The sequence below is a fragment of the Mesocricetus auratus genome, unplaced genomic scaffold (genome assembly GCF_017639785.1).
Source record: "Mesocricetus auratus isolate SY011 unplaced genomic scaffold, BCM_Maur_2.0 Super-Scaffold_100013, whole genome shotgun sequence".
NCBI lineage: Eukaryota > Metazoa > Chordata > Mammalia > Rodentia > Cricetidae > Mesocricetus > Mesocricetus auratus.
This window is the reverse complement of record NW_024429196.1, coordinates 62550535-62573469: the sequence shown is the minus strand read 5'-3', so window position 1 is coordinate 62573469 and position 22935 is coordinate 62550535. Positions and strand designations below refer to the sequence as shown.

Below are 22935 nucleotides of genomic sequence, written 5' to 3'. Positions count from 1 at the left end.
GGATATCCTGCTAGGCCTCTGTTAGGGTTTACCAAACTTTCCCTATAAAGTCAGATATAGGAATATCTTGCCCTTTGCAGGCCAAGAGGCAAAAAGGAAGATTTTCCAGAGGTATTTACATAAAAGAGATAACAAAACTTCAATAAGTGTTTGCTGATGAAATGAAAAAGTAAAACACTATGAATGGAGTGTAATTTCTTTGTAATAAATATAGTCTGGTAAGTGCTGTATAGTAATCATTTTGGATACTGTGAGGATGTGTTACGCTCATTGTTAATAAAAAAAGCTGATTTGCCAATGGGTAAGCAGCATTGGGGGGAAGAGAGAATGCTGGGGAGAAGGGTAGAGTCAAGGGAGACTCAATGAGATACAGAGAGAGTAGAATGGAAAGTACATATATGAGGTAAATGAGGCTCGTGGATGCCACATAGATTAATAGAAATGGGTTAATTTAAGTTATAACATCTATCTAGGCAACAAGCCTAAGCTATCAGCTGAACATTTATAAGTAATATTAAGTTTCTGTGTGGTTGTTTGGGAGCAGTTGGTAGTACAGAGCTGACTGCCACGACACAGAGAAAGTCCGCCTACAAATGTTGTTCCAACATGGAACACCTGCATTCACAGAAGACCTGAGAAAGCTTTGAAAAGATTCTAAACACACAAAAACAGAGACACATGTGGCATCCTAGTCTTGTGTTTCTAATGTGGGCCACAGAACAGAAATGTATCTCCCAGCAGCTGCCTGAGGGGTAGAGTCAGCTGCCAACCACCATGTACTAGTGCTGTTTACTAAACTGAGCAGTACAGGCAGCTGACATAACAATTTAAGATTTGTATCATGTGATCAACGAACAGTATGCAGATACAGATGGGGAAAAATCCCTATATGTAGATTACAGTGAGTTTAAAAATATACACAGACTTTGGAGAGAAAGGGTATGTACAGTCATAGAGCAAAAAAAAATAGTTTAAAAATATTAAAGTCCTTTAAAAAGGAATAAAATGATGAAAAAAAACCAATAGGCCACATAAAGATAGAAAATACATAGAGAGTCTGGATTCTGTATATAATTGTGCTGTCATTGAATTTTCTAACTGCTGATGAACAAGTGATAGTTGCTAAAACACACTGGATTGTGAAAACTGCTAGTTAAACAAACCTATATATTTTAAAAATATCTTGACTTCAAAATGGAAGTCAAAAGATGTGTTGCTTTGGAGAAGAGGTTATTCTTTTATTTCCATAGGAAAGAAGAGGCTGTTTTAATTCATTCCAGGTTGATATAGATCATGTTTGATCAGGGAAGACCCCCTGAAAATATTGTCTATGTGTACAAAAAATACACATAGAAAAACTATAAAACATAACACATATTTACCCGCTCAAACATAAAAACAAAAATTAATCTTTGACTAACCTGTGTACAACACGCAGTCTATACTTATATTAATACAGAAATGTATGTTGCCTTTAAAAGTTTATGCATTTTCAGAGTAAGAGTACTAGACACCAATGAAAACAAATGGCCCAGGTGATCGAGTATCCTAAAATGCTTTTGTGACAGTCTCCTCAGAATTTGGCATCCAAAAGCTTCAAGGCTGCTGACTGAGATGACTCACCCTCACAAACTACTCCAGCCAATACTTAACAATTATCCTGATTTTCTCAAGCTTCTCCCAAAGATTCCAGCACCTCCAGAAAACAGGAGGCAGTCTAGAAAAAAACAACACCCACAGTCCCAAAAGCTGGATTATGGATGTTTGTCATCATTTAAGGGAGGTTGTTTACAAGTTGTTATTGGTCATAGGAAAAAAGCTAAACAAAAGTGTTAAATTCAAAGATCTCTTTCTAAAGGAAAAAGAGGGATATGTATACGAATGATAGGAAAAAGGAATAGAATATTGAATCTACTTTAATCCAAAAATAGCTATTAGTCTCAAAATATTTTACATTGGTATGAATTTTTGGTTTATTGATTCAAATGCAAGGTTTTTTTTGCTATACTATATGTATGTTTTTACTCTTGTTTGGGGTATTGTGTTTATGCAACTCATTTAAAATGTAATATATAATTTAAAATACAGGTTAGTAGTTAGTCATCTATAATAATCCAACTTATAGTCATATTAGGTACATTTTCAAAGTTAAACAGATATATTTATATAGATCAATAGTCTTCAAACACTTCACAGACCTATATAATATGGCACTTGATATGTTGAATAACCTAAGGCTTTACATGACAGTGAGACCAATCTGCTTGATAACAACAATTTACTTCAAAAGAAGATGATGGGCATTGAAGAACCTCGATATGAAATTTGCTGTTTTTATGGAAAAAGCTAGCCATTTGGGCAAATAACTGCCCTTTCCTCAATTGCTGACAGTATGCTGTCCAAACTGGACCAGCAGGATGAAAAAGAAAGTGACTGCCAAACTTTGCCAAGGTAAAGAAGGATAGTCATGCAAAACTCCCTGCTTCTCAGAAAAGTCTATCAAATATACTAGGCGTATAGGCCCAAGATGGATGCCCTAATGTCATAGAAGAGCTTTGGGTGACTGCTCAGGCAGCTAGAAGTCCTGGTCATTAGGTAACATTATACCATTCTGGGGTCTTTGATGAAGTTAAAGACTAAACAATTAGACTTAAAGTTTTCCTTATTTATGATTAAAAGTAAATTAGATTTAAAGCTTTAAACACATAAAAATAAGATAAATAATAGAATATTTTCTGTAATTTTGCCAAATGGACTGGATATTGTAACAGTAATTCTTACTTGATAACTCTTTTTTTGTTTCTTTGTTTGTTTTGTTTTGTTTTTACGATACAGGGTTTCTCTGTATTGTTTTGGAGGTTGTTGGTCCAGCCCAGCCTCGAACTCACAGAGATCTGCCTGCCTCTGCCTCCTGAGTGCTGGGATTAAAGGCGTGCACCACCACCGCCCGGCGATAACTCTTTTTGTTGTATATAGTTTTATTATGTTGAAGTTAAAACCTTTCTTTTTAAGACAAAAAGGGGAAAATGCTGTAGAATGCTCCTTCTGTACACTGTGAAGATATGTTGCTCTCATTGTTAATAAAAAGCTGATTGACTGATGGGTAGGTGGTATTTTGGGTGCAGAGAGAATGCTGGGGAGAAGAAGGGTGGAGTCAAGGGACACTCAATGAGATGCAGAGAGAGCAGGATGGAAAGTATGCATATGAGGTAGAGGAACCTCAGGGCAGCACATAGGTTAATAGAAATGGGTTGATTTAAGTTATAAGAGCTAACTAAAAACAAGCCTAAGCATTGGCAGAGCATTTATAGTTAATATTAAGTCTCTGTGGTTATTGGGGAGCAGCTGGCAGGACAGAGCCGATAACCCTTCAGGAGAGTGTGGTATTTCACTTAACCCAGGCTCTGAGTTAGTGCTTTCTAGCACCAAAATTGCTTGCCAATGTTACCTGTTAGAGCTGATTTTTAATAAACTTTGTGATGTAACCTAATATTTGAAACTCTTTTTTACACAGGTAAGTATTGCCAAATATTAGCATTGAGACCAGGAGCATATCATTTTAAGCATATTCATTACTTAGAGGATATTTACATAACTCAGCTTCATCTCTTATATAGCCAGCTACTCATGGCATAACAGCAAGGACATGTACTGAGCAATGTGCTACTAGACAATTTTGTAGTTGTGCAAATACAAAGTGCATAGCACAAACTGATAAAGCCTATTCATGTAATCAAGAGACACAGTAAAAAGGAGATGATGAGGCTGCCACAAACATGACACGGTGGGTTTTTTAAAATAGTAAATGGTTTATTTTAATACATATGAAAAGGACATTTGATACCATTTTTTGTCACAACCACACATTACACACTGTTCATAACTGTGTGTGATCTGCTTTAATGCAGCAGGTTTCTCCACACCAGCATCACCGCAGATGTTATCAGGAATGTATTGTGCTATGATGTCACCATGGCTACAGCATCACTAACTTTCATAGCTTCGGTGTAATCCTCAGAGATGCTGTAGACATCTTCAGGAGTTTGGCGACACCCGCTTGCTGATGATCATCAGAGCTGGGTTTCTTGGCCATTGACTTGGAAAGTGAGAACAGAAAAGGACCCTTACCTGAGTACCCAGCCCTTCCTCCTGACCAGTTGTATATAATTCTGCTCTAATTGCACATGGCTTCAGGGGCTCTGGGAAGGGCTATACTAAGAAAATATAAGTGGAGAAGGATTAGGGTAAGTGGGAGCCATCTGCAGAGCCATTAGAGAGCCACATTGGTTGTAGACCTTCCACTATGGCTGCTTTACACACTTCTGACCTTAACCGCTCACCCATGCTCTGTAACCCTAAGAAACTCACAGGTTCCCCAAAATGAACTTTGGTCGAATTGCACCTTGCTTTGTTGTCGGGATCTAGGGAGGAGAGGTAGACATTGTTTACATCCCAAGGGAGGGGATACTTAGCAACAAAAATGTTTACAGATAATCTGTATTTTTAACAGAAAAATTTGTTAAACTGCCAGTAGGTGAGTCTACAATATGGAATTTGTTGCCTTTCTTGATTTGCTAGCAAATGATAAACTGAAAATTTCTGCAGATTACCTACTGAGGGATAATGCAACAAGGAAACTTTCAATTTTTTAGGCTTTCACATGCATTGTAAATTTATCTAAGTTTTTTTTGCCTCCCTGTGTATTTTAACTAGTCTCAGTTGCAACACACCATAACAGATTCTATTTTGTAATGTTGAATTAGTGATTTCTCACCTTCTCTGAGCCTATGCTGACCTGCAATTGTTCCATAGTGAACCACAGACTGTTCAGCGACTGTATCTTTAGTCATTTCAAACCAGCCAAGAATTGACTCCCTGAAGAAATAATTGAATGGTACCATAAACATTTTTCAACTCATCCAGAGCTAAAGAAAACCACTCAAAATCACTTGCTTTGTTTTTAAATTGACTATTGATTTTGTTCTCAGTGTTCTGAACCCTTAAAAAAACTCTTCCTGGTAAAATGCTAATAATCTTAAATTTATTTCTCAAGAAACCTTCCTTTAACTGCTAAGATCAAGCATGATTTAATTAATTCACCACCAGTATGTGAATGTTCTTGCTTGCTTGGCTGGCAAATAAGTCACTTGGAAGCTACGGTGTCCTTGCATAATTAATGGAGTCTTGCATTATTTCATTTGATAAAAATATAATGTATCCTGTAATAAATAAACCCAGTGGTTAACTTTCAGAATAAAAGACCCTAAAGTCAGCTCATGCCCAGCTACATATGAGTAGAAGACACTGGTACCTTCTGAGCTACTGCCCCATCTCACCCCGAACTAGAAGGTTAGAGCTGAAAATTGATAATGGCCAAGTTGGCTTAGTGACCTGAAAACACGACAAGTTCATACACCTGAGCATCTGAGTTTTTCACAGGTCCTTTGCCATGCCTTAAAGACATATACACAAATCCCACTTTTATCTTGTTTTCTGCTCATGACATGAGTGTAAAGTGTCAGTAAAATTTTTACAATAGACTGATATGTAATGGTACTCAAAACTGTTGCATTGTAGATATATCATGGATGTATTCCCATAATTTACAGCATGATCAGCACTTATGCTTACCTTGTAAGTATAAAGCACTGTGTCTGATTTCTGTTCATCCACTCAGTTGTGTTATAGTGTCATGAAATCACATTGACCAAACATACCAAGTATAAAGTTCTCCAATAAAACTTTATGAATATTGGTCATAACACTTTCATTTGCCATCCAGTTTCCCTTTTGGGTTTCCCAATCACTAGACATATCCAAGCCAGTTAGTTCACAGACAGGTGGTAGATCAGACATGGCCATGAGAAATCTATACACAGCTGATCCAAAGTCATGGGAACTCACAAACTCTAGACTGACCATGGTGAAGCTTCTATGGGACTGAACTAGGCCCTCTGCAAGTGGGAAACAATTATGTGGCTAGATGTACCTGAGGGGTCCCTGACCACAGAACCAGAATCTATCCCTGGTGTATGAGCTGGCTTGTTAGAGCCCATTCCCCAGGGTGGGATGTCATGCTCAGCCTTAATGTAGGGGGGATGGGCTTGGTCCTGTCTCAACTTAATGGGCCAGACTTTGTCTACTCCCCATGGGAGCCCTTACCATATGGGAGGAGTGTGGGGGGGTGGTCTGAAGGTGGAGGCGAGGGGGGCTGGGAGGAGGGATGGGAGTGAGAACTGTGGTTGGAATGCAAAATGAAATTTAAAAAAAACTTTTAAAAAGGTAGAAAAGAAAAGAAATGGGCATAGACCATGATGTGCTCAACTTCCAATCCAAGTAACAAACTCCAGGTCTGAGAGTTAGACTCAAATCATTATATAATGAATGGCTCAGCTAATTCATAGGCCCAGACCCCTTTGGTTGAAGGGAGGATTAGAATTCTTCAAGGAAGGGACTCCAGAGTACACACAGTCAGCCTAACCAGAGGGATCCTCAGGCATTCATTACAGTGACTTCTTGGAACTGATACTATGAGATATTTCAGGAATTAACTAAAAGCAACATACAGAAAAATAATACAGTTGGTGGGAATGCTATGGCCAACAGCCCAATGTTTTCATTAGTTTGCCTCTGTCCCTGTCCTGCAAGCATCCTGCTGGTAGGCTCTGCCCCCTTCCCACGTCATCAGTCAGGTGTATCTTTGATCTCTCTTCTCTGTCCTTCCAGAGATCCATGAGATCATAGCACTGTCCATTTATAGGACAATTGCTAAAATAGCAACCGAGGTGAGACAGAACGCTAGCAGCCAAGAAGTAAATGTTTTCATCTGTGTGCTTAAAAATAACCAGTATGGAATGATTTCATGGGAATAATCCAGATAAGATCGCGCTTGCCCAATGTGAGGTCACTGTCACTGTCACTGAGGCTTTTCTCCTGGATGCACTACTCTGTCAGTACTGCGAGCACTGAAAGCAAGACATTCCCTTGCATTTCCTTGTCTTCCTTCCATCCAAAGCACTGCGAGGTGTAAGAGCCTTTCATTTAGCGGCCAGCATTACCCACTCTTGACCCAAGGCATTATTTTTTTAAATTTTCAAGAGGAAAACAGTAAGGTGACAGCAGCTTATGTCATTTTTGACACAACGAACATCTTAAAGCTTCATTAATTTCTTGAAGAATATTATACAGCTTTTACTGGAGAGGAAAATAACAAGGAGAAAAAGAAAAGAACTAACAGTTATAATTGTAGCTCCCACCCCATACCATCCCTACCCCATCCCTCCCACCCACCCACCCCATCTAATAATGAGCAGCCATAAAGTGTTAAGCAAACTGTAAGTGTCAGAGTGCAAAAGCATCCAAGGGGTAAGCCAGGGGCCCAAATTCTCAGCAGGAAGATGCTGGATCTAAACTAACATGCGGGTGGATGAGGATTGACACACATGGTGGTGCAAGTTGGCCATTTTTCATAACTGAAGGTTACAATTAAAAACCACGACTCCTATGAAACGACAATCTATATCTTCCCATAGAACTGTGTGTCAGGGAGCCTTCCTATAGACGTTGTCAGTACCCTTGATTGACTCTTATCACACTGGTCATCATGCTTATCATGTAGCAGTGTGACTCTGTACCTTCTTTCCTGCATTGTAGGCTTCTTGAGGGTAGAGACTGTGGGTTTTCTCTCTGTTTGGGGGGTTATTCTATTTTTTTATTTTTAACAAACAAGTCTTACAGAATACACCATTGGAACTTAATGTCAACAAAGTGGTCTGTACCATAGCTTTCAGTATAAAACTCAGTGCCATCTACTATTTTATAAGCAAATGAAGTTTTAAAAAATTGCAGTTTGAGCGATGTTGTACTAAAATGAATCTATGAGATTATGTAACAGTAAGAGAGACTATTCTGGAAATAGAGTTCAGTGTTTGTAGTGAGTCTTTCTCTGTCCTGACAGCCAGTGCCCAAATAACCACATGGAGACACTATTAATTATGAAAACTGATAGCTTAGGCTTGTTTCTAACTAACCCTTATAAGTTAAATTAATCCACTTCTAGGAATTTATGTGCTACCACATGGCTCATGGCTTGTTACCTCATCTCCTACATGTCATGCTTCCTCTGTCTCTCCTTGCAACTCTGCCCTTATTCCCAGCATTCTCTCTGCCCAAAAATTCTAACTAGCTATTGGCCATTTAGGTTTTTATTAGGTCACAGTGACATATCTTCACACTGTGTAAAGGATAATTCCACAACAGTTGAGATCATACCCTTGCTGCCTACTGCCTAAATAATCTTGTCAAATTTCTTTAAGTCTCTGGATACCTCAGTTTTCTCATCTGCAAAGTGGGATGTGATGAACACTGGACTAATAGAGGTATTGTGGGAATTTAAGGAAGTAGAATGTGTGGGATACCTAAAGGGAGTCTGGACAGGGTAACTATGTTAATTATACCACCACCAATAGTAGAAAAATAATGTAGTACTAGGTGATGATGATAGGTCTGTACCTGGAATTGTAAAGCAGTAGTATACTAGTAGACAACCTTCACAACATTTAAAATACTAATATAGAATATATAAATTTCTTCAAATTTTAATTTTAAAAAATATCAGAAATGGGAGAAAGATACAAAGGCCAATTAACAGCAGCAGAAACTCAGTTCATGTATATAAGCACACACTTAACAAACAAACAAACAATACACTTCAGCCTTGAAAACTGAAATGGAAAGCCTGGCAGTGTGTCTCACACCTTTAATCCCAGCACTCGGGAGGCAGAGGCAGGTGGATCTCTGTGAGTTTGAGGCCAGCCTGGTCTACAAAGAGAAACCGTGTCTCAAAAAGCAAACCAAAAAGAAAAATAAAAAGGAAATGGAAAACATAAAGAAAATTTTAGGGAGTAATATTCTTCGTGCCAAATTGGGAACATTTCAGGATGTGTCGTTGTCAAGTACCACACTAATCAGGCGATGAGAATGTCCTACAGATGCTGGCGATGGGGTGGGGGGTGGGCCACAGTAAGCTGGTATTGTGGACTGAGATCAGGCACTCTGGAAAGACTTGACATGTGTACATCTGATCACCAGGCTGTCTCCTCATTAGGATTATGCAATGGGCTTATGAGCAAAGAACATTTTACCTGATTGACCTGAAGCTTCCTATTTCACAGAAGCACTTTCCACCCATCAAAATTTTCTAGTCATATTGTGTAACACAAAAAAGTGAAAGACCCATAGACAGATATTAAGGTTCATACTTCAAGCTGAAGATCAGAAAAGCAAGGCAACCAAGCCACTACCTCAGGCTGAAAGGGCTGATTCTGTCTCCACGGGCTCTCCACCAAGCCTCAGCATGGCTGGAGAATAAATGTCCACATGAGATCCCTTTGCTTTTTATACCTCCCTAGTGCTGGGATTAAAGGTCCCAAGTGCTGAGATCATCTTTGTGTGAGTTGTTTCTCTTTAGGACTGGATCAACTTCATGTAGCTCAGTGTGGCCTTGAACTCACAGAGACCCACCTACCTCTGTCTCCCAAGAGGTGGGATTAAGGTGTGCACCACCACCGCCTGGCTGCTATAGCTAACTAGTGTGGCTGGTTATGCTTTATGCACCCTCAGGCAAGCTTTAATAAATCATAAATAATATATCACCACAATATTGCTTCTGAGTTTGAAAAACTCCAGCTAGTGAAAACACAAGCACCTCCCTCAGTGACTATTTGGGATGAGGGAAGCCGTCAGTCCTCCAGTTCTTTCCAAGCTGCACACTGGGATATTGGACTGCATTGCAAAGGGGGGCAGAAGAAGTAACCCTAATAGTCAGGAGACAGGAGGTAGAGTTCATAAGAGTGAATCTCGCTGTGGGCTGTGAGGTACCCCTGGGTTTCCTCTCAGGCCCCTCGGCATTGTGCCTAGAAGACACCAGTGACTCAAAGCAGCATCACTGGCAGTCCTTATGCACACCATTGAAATGTGTACAGGGCTGTCCAGCTTCCTAAAGTTTGACAAAAATCCACAACAGAGATTCCTTCATAGCTTCTCTCCAACTTGTTTTGTGACCTCCAATAAAACACTGAAAATGTTCATTATTAAAGTGCATCGTGAGTAACGTCATTGAAATTAATCAGCATCTGAATTTATTTGTAACGTGCTCAATGCTTTCTATTCCTAGGGACAAAAAAAAAGTACAAATGCAGGCACGCATTCATAGTGATCAATTTTAGCATTCCACGGCCTTCTCTTTAAACACCAGGGGACAGTTTAATGCTGAGGATGAGAAGTTAGTACATTATTGATGATACTTACACTTGGTTCTAATTCATTTTCTCCCAAGGCAGATCATAATCAATACACACACACACACACACACACACACACGCACGCGCACACACACACACATGCACACGCACACACACACATTCACCAGAGAAATACCATGGTTTTCATCATAGACCTCACATCAGCTATAGTTTACAATTTCAGCTAAACTGCACTTCTTTTTTTATAATTAGATAATATAGTCACATGACCTACTTTCTTTTATAACTTATTTAAAAAGTGATACATTAATTCTATTGGATATACATCACTTAAATCTCTTTGCAATATACATTCTGACATGTATTTCTCAGTAGTTTTAGTAATGTTTGATATTTATTCAATATTAAATGCAAATTAAATTCAAGAGATACTTGATGACATTTCTTAATCTTGCATTAACATATTTATTTGAATTAAAAATGAAGTTGGGCTATTTTTGTTCAAAAGCAGTTTCGTCGTTGATATATTCAACAAAGGCAAGAGAGGGTAGTTTTACAAATAAGTAAAGAAAATCTGTAGCTCTCAAGTTTCAGTAAAAATGTATCTCATAAAGTGATGAGATTAAAAATTACCAATAGCAAAATTGACAATCTGTCTGTCTTTCAGGTGGTGACAGATACCGTTGACTGCTGGGCTCCGATATGCCCTAGAGTTCCACCTACGGGCTCACCATGTCGTCTAGACTTTATTTTTCTTCAGATCTTGGTGGTGGTGGTGGTGGTGTATGTGTGTGACGTGTGTATGTGTTTGATGTATTTACGGGCACACACTTGCCATGGCACTGAGGTGTAGGTCAGAAATTACCTCAGATGTTGGCCCGTATCTACCACCTTATTTGAGACAGGTGTCCTTTGTTTGCAGCTGGGCATGTTGGATTGGCTGATTTGCAAGCTTCAGGCATCCTCCGGTCTCTGCCTCTCTCAATAGGAAAGCAGGGATTAGAGATGTGGTTACCACACCAGGCTTTATGTACATGTTGGGGACTTGAACGTAAATCTCCATGCTCACACTGTAAGTGCTTCACCCAGCCCAGTGTCTTCGAATCTTAAAGGAGGACTTGCACATTGTCTCTGGCCCTCACCCCTGTTCAGAGGAGCCTGAAAGGACCAGGGACAAGGGATGAGAGATGGGAGCCCAAGGATGCATTCTCCATTGCCTTGTCTTCTCTGGGACAGTTTTATTGCTGTGGTTGTTATGTTTTCTTATTTGACATAGGGTCTCACCCCATAGGATTGACTGGTCTAGAACCCACTGTGTAGCCAGGCTGGTCTCAACTTGTGACAATCTTCCCGCTGCAGTCTCCCAGTTGTGAGGATTACAGGCACAGCTCCTGGGACAGGTCCAAGGTTCCAGTTCCTGGGAGGCAGGTGCTAACTGGATAACCCCCTTTGGGTTGGGTTCACTTGTTTTTCCCCCTTGCTTTCCCAACTGCTTTCATTGTATACTCAGGGGCAATTTGCTAAAAGAAGCATTCACACTGAAATTGTGTTAAATCTGTTTAATAGGTTACAAATAATAATAATAGGTTTTTCAAGATAGGGTTTCTCTGTGGCTTTGAAGGCTGTCATGGAACTAGCTCTTTTAGACCAGGCTGGTCTCGAACTCACAGAGATCCACCTGCCTCTGCCTCCCGAGTGCTGGGATTAAAGGTGTGTGCCAGCAACGCCTGGCTAAGATACAAATAATTATTGTTTGGCAATAGAGCATTGCTTTCCAGGCCAATTGTGCAACAATAACAGCGATCCAGAGGACAGTGTTCACTGTCAGAGGAAATAAACTCTCAGATAAACTTACTGAAGTCAACACTGCATCTTTGCATCTATTTTGAAGGGAGCCCAAACTAAGACAGTGGTTCACTCTACAAGAATCACCTTTAAGTGAGAGAACAACCGGTACCTTTAAGAACTACATGGAACATCTTGGAAAACATCCCTGGGCAGAAAGTCTAAGAATTAACACAATCAATAAGTTTTTCAAATAGGTGGTAGAATTTCTGCCTGTCAAGTGGCAGTCAACACTCATGGACTGAAGAAGATAAGAGGACTTACAGCAGATATAGTGTTAGAAATATTTTTGCTGGGGCCCAAGATGGCTCAGTGATCAAGAGCACTGGCTATTCTTCTAGAGGACCCAGGTTCAATTCCCGGTATCAACATAGCTGTTCACAACTGTTGGGAATCTCTGCTCTGGTTTCACTCCCCCAAGTACTTCTCTAAGTACTTCAGTTCTACGAACGCATCCTATTCTTTTTAACAGCCCAATGAGATGGGATTCATTATTCTATTCCATTTAAAATGGCGAGGAAATACGGTCCACGGAGGTAAAGAAACTTTTACAGTTAGGCTAAAAAGGTGAAAACTGGCAGTCTGAGCCAGCTCCTATACAAACACTGCTGAGCCTCCTCTAATTCGTTCTTCCTTCTTCCAGTGTCTCTGCCCTCACCATGCTAGGTTTCAGCCTGGCCTGAGATGCTATGAAAACTGTGTGTCTACCTCTACGGCATCTCTGTTGCATTAAAGTGAACTGTGAAGCCCCAATCTGATGTTCTCTCTCTTGTGCTTAATACTCATCAGTGGCATTCTCTGGAACAAACCAGAACACTTTCCTGCTTCGTTTCCATTCTGCTCATCCCTTTTCTCCAATGAAGTCACAGAGCTCTCTCTCTCTCTCTCTCTCTCTCTCTCTCTCTCTCTCTCTCTCTCTCTCTCTCTCTCTCTCTCTCTCTCTGCTCCTCTGCCTGATGACTCTTAGTCATGTTTTTCTTCTCACCAACAGCAAACAAATTCCATGTCTACTTTGACTCACTATACAATATCCTGCATGTGACATTTTTTGATCTCTTAGAATACAGCCCATAAATGGGTAAATAAGAAAATGAGCTGGTAAGCCCCCATGACAGTGATGCTGTTATATATGACACATTGGGAGATTGAAGTCATGTTTCCAATGCCAGCTAGAGTCTCCATGTGGCTGTGCATCAAAGCTGGAAGAGAGACGTTTTGAGGGGTGATGGTTTGTGTTGCCTGTAGAGGTGTTAGTGATGGCCCCTGCTCTGCTGTCTTCTGAGGAGTAAACTCCCTGAGGTTCCCACAACTGCTCACTCATGTGCCATATGGAACTATTATATAGTGAAGTTATTTATGAGTGACTCTAGTCTGGAGGAATTATGATTGATTCAGTACTTGATCTAAGAATGAACTTTTGATGATGCAGGTCTGTTGCTAGTTAATTAACAATGACAGATGAGAAGAACTTAGGCCTGACACTTCTAGACACATAGTGGCTTAGGGTTGTACCTTAAATAATATAGTACTTACGTCTGCTGTGCTGTAAAATCATTCCATGAAGAGTCCTGAAGCAGAATCCTAAGCGTTGCATTAGCCACTTGAAGGGCATGTTACCACTCCAGGCACGGGCAAGAAGCAGGTCTTCCACTGTAAAGAAATGTGCTTTGCATAAAGAATCCAAGCTGGTGGTGAATGTAAAGAAATATGCTTTGCATAAAGAATCCAAGCTGGTGGTGAATGCAGCTCCCAAACTCCCAAGACACAGTGTTTACAAAAGAGGGGACGTGTAACCTGAATTCAGTCATGAAGCAAACTGAGAAGCAGTTCTCAAAACTGTCGAGATTAAGGAAAAGAAAGAATAATTCCCAGGCTGGAGTCCCAGCTAAATGTGAGCCCCAGGACTGATTTGGATCCTAAGCCACAGGAAGAACACCAGTGTCATACCTGGCCACGTTTGAAAGCAGTCTGTTGGTTTTGAGGCGGTTGCTTTATGGAAGTTAGGATGAGGGTAGCATGCTTTGCTATATAGAATGTCTCCAAGCCACTGCAATTATCTTATAACAAATGTTTAAACATCTATACTATACAATAAGTAAGCAGAAAATAGGTGAGTCAATTAAAAGAGGAGATGATTTATATTCCAAAAGGAAAATAGCATCGATTTGTTGACCTGTGGTTCCGCATGGAAACCAGCTTCTCCTTTATATAATGAGCTAGAATCTGTCACCACTTGGTGAATGGTACAGCAGCAAACATAGAACATGAATTGACCTGCAAAGGGGCTCAGAGGCTCTGGGCTCATGGAGCCAATTAGGGGAAGATCTATATCTGAATATCGAGGCTGTGGTCTGCAATGTTTGTCTCTCTGTCTGTGCTAGTGTGTCTTGTGCGTGGAGCATGGTGTCTGCATACACAAGTGTGCAGATGTGCATGCCCATGCAGATGGAGGATCTCAGCTTCTAACACTCTCCACTTTATACTCTTGAGTCAGGGTCTCTCACAGAACCCAGAACTCCATTTGCTTTGGCTAGGCTAGTAAGTCTTAGATATCTTTTTGCCTTTGCCCTGCCTCCAAGAGCCGAAGTTACATGCCACCACTTCTAGTATTTCCCATAGGTTCTGGGATATGAACTGAGGTCTTCACTTCATGCTTGCAAAGCAATTATTCTTGGCCACTGAACCATCTTCCCAGTCCCTGGTATGCCTTTTAAAATGGCCACCTAAAAACCCTTTATATGCATGTATTTCAAATATAGCATTGGTGCTCCAACTGCTGTAATACAAAGCAACTTATTTGCCTTGTTGTAAGCTGCGGGTATAAAAGTGGGTAGCCAGAGAGGTTCAGTGCCAACAATAACAAAAGCAGGCAATTCTTTTCCTTGATAACCATGGTGTGCACTTTACATGCAGAAACCGAGGCTAAAGGATTCTTAGTGATCCACTGATGAAAGGGGCCTGGGGGATCCAAGTCCATAACAAATGCAGCCACATCCTCTCCAGCCCCTACTTTTATAATTCGCAGTAGACAGATGAGATAAGTAATTTCTAGCTTCTCGTATAACTTTAACAAGCTGTAATTCAGTGACGGAAGTTATTCACATGAAGAATACAAACTAAAAGCAATTGCCCCAAATTATCATTGCAGCAAAAATTGGGTCATTGCCAGATGAGAGGCACTTTTCTCTCCAGTTGGAGAAAAATCACCTGCCGTGTTTCTGTCTGAACCCTGTGGCCTCTTTGCTTCCCAATTACAGTAGTACAGCCTTTCCTTTGGTGGTTTTCCCCCCATTTTGATGCCTTTTTTAGTTAAGGACAACAAACAAGAAAAACATCTTCCCAGCTTCCTCTATCCCTTCATATCCAAATGTCAGGAGAAATTTGATATATCTGTTTTCTCTCTTGTCTCCTCGCCCAGTGTCCCTCTAACCTCTTGAACGATGGCATGGGGCATGGAGAGACTCACAAGGCCATCAATAACTTTATAGTGCTAAACTCAACAGTCATTTTCAGTTGTCATTGGCCTTAGGAATCTGGAGCCACACCCCTCCAGTCTTTCCTCCGATACGATGCACATCCAGCCTCTCTTAGGTTTCTCTGACAACTCCTCCTGGATGTTCACTACTGGTCCTTGTCTTCCCAGCTAGTAGGGGTAGGGAGTTGTTCACACTAGATCCTAGGACCCCAGCCCTCCACACTCTTCCCCCACTCAGACTCCTCCAATGGCTTTAAACATGTCTTTCCTGCACCTTCGATACCGAGCTCTGAGCCCTGGGCAGTCAGTTTACCAGCTCTGATTAGCCATCCCCAAAGCACCTGTCTTAGTTTGCGTCTCTCTAACCTAAATATGCAGCAGACACAGCTAAAGGAAGGAGGGGTTCTTTTGGATCACAGACTCCATGGTGGAGAAGGCATGTTGGTGGGAGGGCTCCGCCCATGGCAGTAGGAGTGTTGGTTCCCATGGTGGCAGACAGGAAGCACAGTGAGCTAGACAGGAACCAAGAGCTGGAATGATCTTCAAAGGCTTGTCATAGTGACATACTTCTGACAGAGAGGCTCCACCTGCTACTGCATAGCCTTCAAAATGGCACCACAAACCAGGGACCAAGCATTCAAAACATGATCCTGTGGGGATTAATTATATCAGGTTCCAACCAGCATAGCATCTAAAACTCAGTGTGTTTGAAAGAAGTCCACCCTCCACCTCCAAATCCTTGTCCCTTCTGTCTTGTTATTGAACCTGGTTCTCCAGCATGAAGAGTGGCACCACCATGATTCCTGGTGACCTTCTCTAAACCTAGTTATTCCTGGCAATTTTCCCTTCTCCCCACATACAACTGTGATGATAATTTAAAACTATTGTGCAATTTGAGAACGTTACACATGTACAGAATACATTATAATTATCTCTATCCCCGCATCCTATTCTAACTCCCCAATAGTTGGTGGCCAGCTTGGTTAGATCAGGAATCAACTATTGGACAGACCTCTAGGCTGGTGTGTGAGGGTATTTCCAGGAGCAATTGAGGTAGAAAATCCTCCCTAAATACAGGTTCCAGTCCATGGGTTGGGGGCTTGGACTGACAAATAAAAGGAAAGAATGAGTTGAGCACCACCCCTCTCTGCTGCCTGACTGTGGGAGTCATAGGATAGCTGCTCACACTCCTGTCCGGTGATTTTTCCCCACCCAAACAAAATAATGCAACCTTCTTCTCTAAAATGCCTCTTGTCAGGAGATTCTAACAAATAAAAATGCAACTGATATATCCACTATCATCAAAGAAATACCGGGGCTGCAGAGATGGCTCAGTAGTGAAGAGCACCCAGGTACAATTCCCAGCACCCACATGACACAACTGTCTGTAACTGCAGTCCTGGGGACTCAGCACTCTCACATAGAGAGCCATGCAGGGAAAACAGCAATGCACATACATACATACATACATACATACATGGAATACTTTCTCACACCCCTCATTTTTCTCTGCTTCTATGCCTATTTCCCTTCTCACAGTGAAAGATATAACCCCTGAGGATGGAATCCCTCTGATTCCTGTCATTGCTGTAGCACACGTGTCATCCTGCCTCCCTCCAGCCTCTTCCTGTTCCTAAGTCCAGGATGACCTTTCTAAAATACTTTCTGTTTAGAAGCAATTACAGATCTTTGGGAAGTTACAAAAACAGTACAGAGAGGATCTGCACATCCTGAACCTAGTCCACCCAACCCCAGAGACGACATCTTCATCACTACAGTAGGATAGTGCCTTAGTCATTGTTCTATTGTTGTGAAGAGACATCATGGCCATGGCAACTCTTATAAAGGAAAGCATTTAATTGGGGTTTGCTAACGGTTCAGCAGTTTAGTTCGTCATCAGCATGGTGGCACACAGGCAGACATGGTGCTGGGGAGGAGCTGAGGGTTCTGCGTCAGGATCTGCATAGTGGATGTAGAGTCCCACGTCATCACACCTGAATATTCACATTGTCAGCATGGTAATGACCTAGTGGCTCTACTGTTCCTCATCCCTCTTTGGAGTCACCACTCTACTTTCATACCCTGCCATCCCTGCAGACCTCATCACCCCTGCAACCCTGCCAACCCTGCAGTCCTCATCACCCCTGCAACCCTGCCATCCCTGCAGACCTCAAAATCACCCCTGCACACCCTGCCATCCCTGCAGACCTCAAAATCACCCCTGCAACCCTGCCATCCCTGCAGACCTCATCACCCCTGCAACCCTGCCATCCCTGCAGACCTCAAAATCACCCCTGCAACCCTGCCATCCCTGCAGACCTCAAAATCACCCCTGCAACCCTGCCATCCCTGCAGACCTCAAAATCACCCCTGCAACCCTGCCATCCCTGCAGACCTCATCACCCCTGCAACCCTGCCATCCCTGCAGTTTCTTTTTCCTACAGTTCATAATTACATGACTATGTGTTTGTATTTTGCCTAATGCCATCCCTACAGGATGTGAAAATTTACAGGGACAGGGGCCATGGCCATCTCAGTTTCCATAGTAATCCCATACCAGGTAATGGAAGACATTAAGTTTTATCCAATGACTGTGTCAGCAATGTTATAAGATGAAGGATAAGCAGAAGTTTCCTAGTTTGGAAATTTGTACCTATCTGTAACAGAAGTTCAAAGTACATATTTTGATGCCCAGACAGAAGGAGTGACTCACTTTGTAGACAAAGGCAGCCATGGGATTCACTATAAATTTTTATGTAAGTTTTATGTAATCAGTAATTAAAAACAATATTTAATCGCCCACATTTGTCTCTATGAGATGATGCTTAATATCTGAATAAATTGATTTGAACTTTGGGGTCAGTTTCTAGAAACAGAAAGGACAGCTGCAAAATCACATTGCTCACAGAGAGTTGGCAAAGAGGATCCTAAATTTTAACCAGTGACTTTGAAAAGCCAAACCTATGACTTTTTAAAGCCTATTTATCTACCAACTTAGCTGTGTTTGATTCTAATGCTATCTCCTTCTTAGTTTTTTTTTTTTGTGATTCGACGGCAAGCTTTCATATGTGTCCTTCATGAAGCTCAAAGTTTCATGAAAACCACAAATGATCTTCAGCAATAGTCTTTTTGTTTGTTGTTTTGCTTGAGGGTTTCTCTGTGTAGTCTTGCTTGTCCTGGAACTCACTCTGTAGACCAGGCTGGCCTGAACTCAGAAACCTGTCTCCTCTGTCTGCCAAGGACTGGGATTAAAGGCATGTGCCACCACCACCTGGTCTCAACAATAGAGTCTTACTGTCAAGTTCTGGAGTAACATAGAGAAATGGTAGTAATCTGTTATGTCTGGGGGGCTATGGGGCCTCACTGGCCAACAACTCAAAAAGAGGTAACCCATTCCTGCTACTGAGGTATTTATTTACTACCATGTGGTGGCTAGTAAGGGAAGCAGTGGGGGAAAGTTCTTGATTAATGATTGATGTGGGAGGGCCCAGCTTGCGCTGGGCAGTGCCATCCCTGGGCATGTGGCCTGGACCGTAGAAGAGGGGTAACTGAACGTGAATCCAGGAGCAAGCCTGCAAGCAGCTCTACTCTGTGTTTTCATTTCAAGCTCCCGCCTTGAGTTCCTGCCACAGCCTTCCTTAACTGTGCACTATAATTTGTAAGGTGAAATAAACCCTTCCAACCCCAAGCTAGTTTTAATCAGTGTTTTACCAAAGCAACAGAAAGCAAGCGAGGACATTTACTTTATACTTATAAATCAGCAATCCCTCTCCCAGGATTTTGCCAGGGGTGGTGGTGGGGCGTGTATGCCCACAAAAAGTACAATTGCATGAATATTCCCAGTGCCTAAGAGAGCAGCACCAAAGGTGAATGAATAAACAGCAGCCTTACCATATAATGAAACTCTACATGGTAATAAAAATGAAGTATGGTGCATACAAGAGCGTTGGATAAATCTCAAAGGTGTGCTAAATAAAGCAAATCAGACCCAAGGGAGTTCATACTGTACAGTTTTGCTATGTGGATTTATGGACTAGGCTAATCTGATCTGGAATGACAGTTTGCTTAGGGTTGGGGAAACAGAGAGATACTGACTGACAGTGGGGAGAAAGTGGGAAGGTTATGTGTTTGATTTAGGTACTCAATAAATTTACCATCTGGCCCTTAAAAATGGGTACATTCTATCCTGTGTAAGTTATGACTCAGTTAAGTTTCTCCAAAAGGAAGGAAGCTAAGGATGGCGGAGGCAGACACTCTGAGTATCGATTGGCTGAAAACTCAGGACATCCCTCAGCAGACCTGGTCTTTCCCACCAGACCACATGGCTTCCCATTAAAAAAATTACCCTTTAAGTGATAAGGAAGAATAATTGTGTGTTTTCAGAAATTGGCATTGATCATCTACTTCTTACTAAAATTCTGAATAATAATTTTTCAAGACCATGTTTTTAGACACAGTGTCTGTGTCATTGCATAGACCAGACCTCAGACTCTCGATCCCCCTGCCTCAGCCTCTCTCATACAGGGATTCCAAGCATGTGCCACTATGCCTGGGTCATTTATTTCAGTGCCATTCTAACATTCACTGAGGTCATGACCCTAGCTAAGTAAATAGGGTTGGCCACTGAGGAGGCAGCTGTGTGGTTCTCTCCATCCTTTCTGATCCTTTTCTCCGTGTCATGGATAGAGATGGGATGCTGTTCTCCTGAGTCACAGTTCATGCCAATAGTGCTGTGACTTAATGATGCTCAACCCTGAACTCACCATTTATGTGGATGTGAGTTTCAGGGGTAACCGACATCGATTTCAGTCCATGGTTTTAAGACAGTTTAACAAGCTACCAGGGCTCAGTGCTGGGAGCCTGGCCATACTTTAAGGGCATTTTCCCCTGGCTGTACATTAAGGGCATTTCCCCATCTCCTAACTGTATGTCAGAGTATGAGAGCAAAGCTAGAACTATGGGAAGAAAGAGGGATGCTTTGAACCTTCATGCTGGAATGAGGAAGTCAAGGACCAGAGGAGCATGGGATACACGGAGACACTCAAAAGAGATGTCCAAAGTTGAAGGAACAGCTCCTAAGTATCTTGCTGTAAGTTTATCACCAGCGAGGGACTGAGCATTCACCACTCGTCCTAGTTTCCTTCCTTTTGCTATGAAAAACGCCCTGATGAAAGCAGCTTTGGGGGAGACTTTCAGTTACAGGTTACAGGCCCCTGCTGAGTGGAAGTCAAGGCAGCTCGTCGCATCCCCAGTCAAGAGTAGAGAGAATGAATTCATGCATGCCTACTCATGCTAGGGCATGCTCGACACAAGTGTCACTCGCTGTGGGCTGTGCCCTCCCACATACATTGAAGTGATCAAGGCAAGCCCCTGCAGTCATACCCATAGCCTAAATTGATCTAGACAGTCCCTCCTTGAGACCCTTTCCCCTGGTGATACTGTATTGTGTCAAGTTGACAATTAAGCAAATTAAAATGAATCATCACGTCAAAGGTACTCATGGGATGTGTTTCATTTCAAAGCACGGCAATATTCCTTACCCAGCCTGCTTAGGACAAAATGTTTTAGGTTCTGGATATTTTTAAGATTATGCAATATTTGCATGTATTTAACAAAGCATTTGGATACTAGAGCCCAGGTTTAGGTGTATAACCCATGTATGTCTCAAGAATGCAAGAAACGTGATGAGTTTTCACCTACATAACAGAATCCATTCTCTCCCCCACTACTATATCTCTTCCTGTAGGCATCCCAGTGTCTCTAACCTCCCATCCTTCCTTCCAGGTCTTAGAACTTTCTAGTCTCTTGTCTGAGCTCAAGGGTCACTCCTCGGGCACACTGCCTCCTCCTATCAATCTTTAAACCCAGATCAACTCCATGGGTTCAACAACAGCCCAGGTCTGTGCTCCTTCCCCCCAAAGCACCCACCTCAGCTTCAGGCTATAGGTTCCTGTGGTGACCTGATGAGGGTCTGGTTCCTTTCTAGACTACAGACTTCCTTCCCTAAGAGCAGCACTGGGCATGGTGGGCCGACAGCAAAGATTCATTGAATGAATGATGAATGAATGAATGAATGAATGAATGAATGAACCTTTTCACTACTTTTTAAAAGTCCTATAAGGATTAGAACTTGACATAAATCGGCCAGGATTTATCTGGAAACTTAGTATGGCAGCACTCTCGTCTGGTGACCCTGAGCAGTGACAGAAAAGGTGGCATTCATCAGCACACACATCTTAAAGCATGAATGTTTCTCCTCCAGAACAGTTAGCCCCACCCTCCCCTCCAACCCCCAGTACTCTCTTTTCTAATCAGCAAGACTGTAGCCACATCGTAAAAGCTAGGCTTGCAATCTGAAAAAAAGTTAAATAAATACAAACATGCAGCAAGGGATAAAGCAGGAGACCCAGCCACCCAGTGTTTCCTGGTCCGGTGCCCCAGCACTCTCCATACTGCAGGCCCAGAGAGGCTGGTGGGAGTTTGTGGGCCGAGAAATTGGATTGTAATTAGGATGCAAAACTCAATAGAGTTTTCTTTCCAGTTCTTAATCTCATCTGTACTTCCCTTTTAACAAACTTTATGGAAATAACTCACCCCAATCTTCCACTGTGTACTGCCAAGAGCTCCCAAATAAGGAGGGTTCCTGCTTCAGAACTCTGGTGAATGCGTTCACTTAAAAGGCTCCTTTTTGCTAGAAAAGACTGCTGATGAGGCTTTCCTTCTTTCTAATGGGAACATCTGCTGCCATCTGCTGGCCAAATTTATACGAACTTGTTAGTTGGGGCAGGCCATTTGACAAAATCTGTGGAATACAGAGGATTTATGTTGCAGTTTTCTTAATGAACAACTCACCACCATCGTTATTGCTATTTGGGGGTCATTTATTTTCCTAAATAGACACCTTTCTTTAATTGCCTCCAAGTGAATACATTTTGTGCAAGGTTCATTTTTTAACTAGAAGATGGGAGCTATAAATAAGAATTTTGGCAAACTAGGAGTAGAGAGAGTCATCTAGACATCTTCTAGGCCCTTCCATCTCTAACACAGGATTCCCAGAAAGTCTGCAGCCACTCCTTATATGTCTGGCCCACAACACCATGCACACTAATCTAGTCCTCATCCCCAAATGAATCAAAAACAGGCACAAGTTAGTTCATCTGATGATTCTGCAAACTGGATTTTATTTCTTAACTGTCTGTCCCTGAGTGTGGGGAAGACAGGAGGGCTGGTGCTTGACATCCTAAGAAGTCCTTACTGGGGCTGAAAGTCCAAGTGACTGACAGAACAAATTATGCTTCAGAGAAATTGACCCCCTTATTAATTACCTATGTACAAAATAATCTCCCTGTATGT

At 41.8% G+C, this 22935-nt stretch overlaps 1 long non-coding RNA gene across 2 annotated transcripts; it reads right to left on the bottom strand.

Moving 5' to 3' along the window:
* Positions 1-3789: 3789 nt before the first annotated feature.
* On the bottom strand, positions 3790-22267 carry LOC121143626. 2 transcript variants are annotated; one of them, XR_005880890.1, is made up of 4 exons: positions 22177-22267; positions 13641-13757; positions 4775-7194; positions 3790-4096 (listed from the first exon to the last, which is right to left on the bottom strand). It is a non-coding gene; the product is annotated as an uncharacterized LOC121143626 (long non-coding RNA). The 2 variants fall into 2 exon arrangements; XR_005880889.1 differs by having other exon boundaries at positions 3790-7194.
* Between the last annotated feature and the right edge of the window lie 668 nt (positions 22268-22935).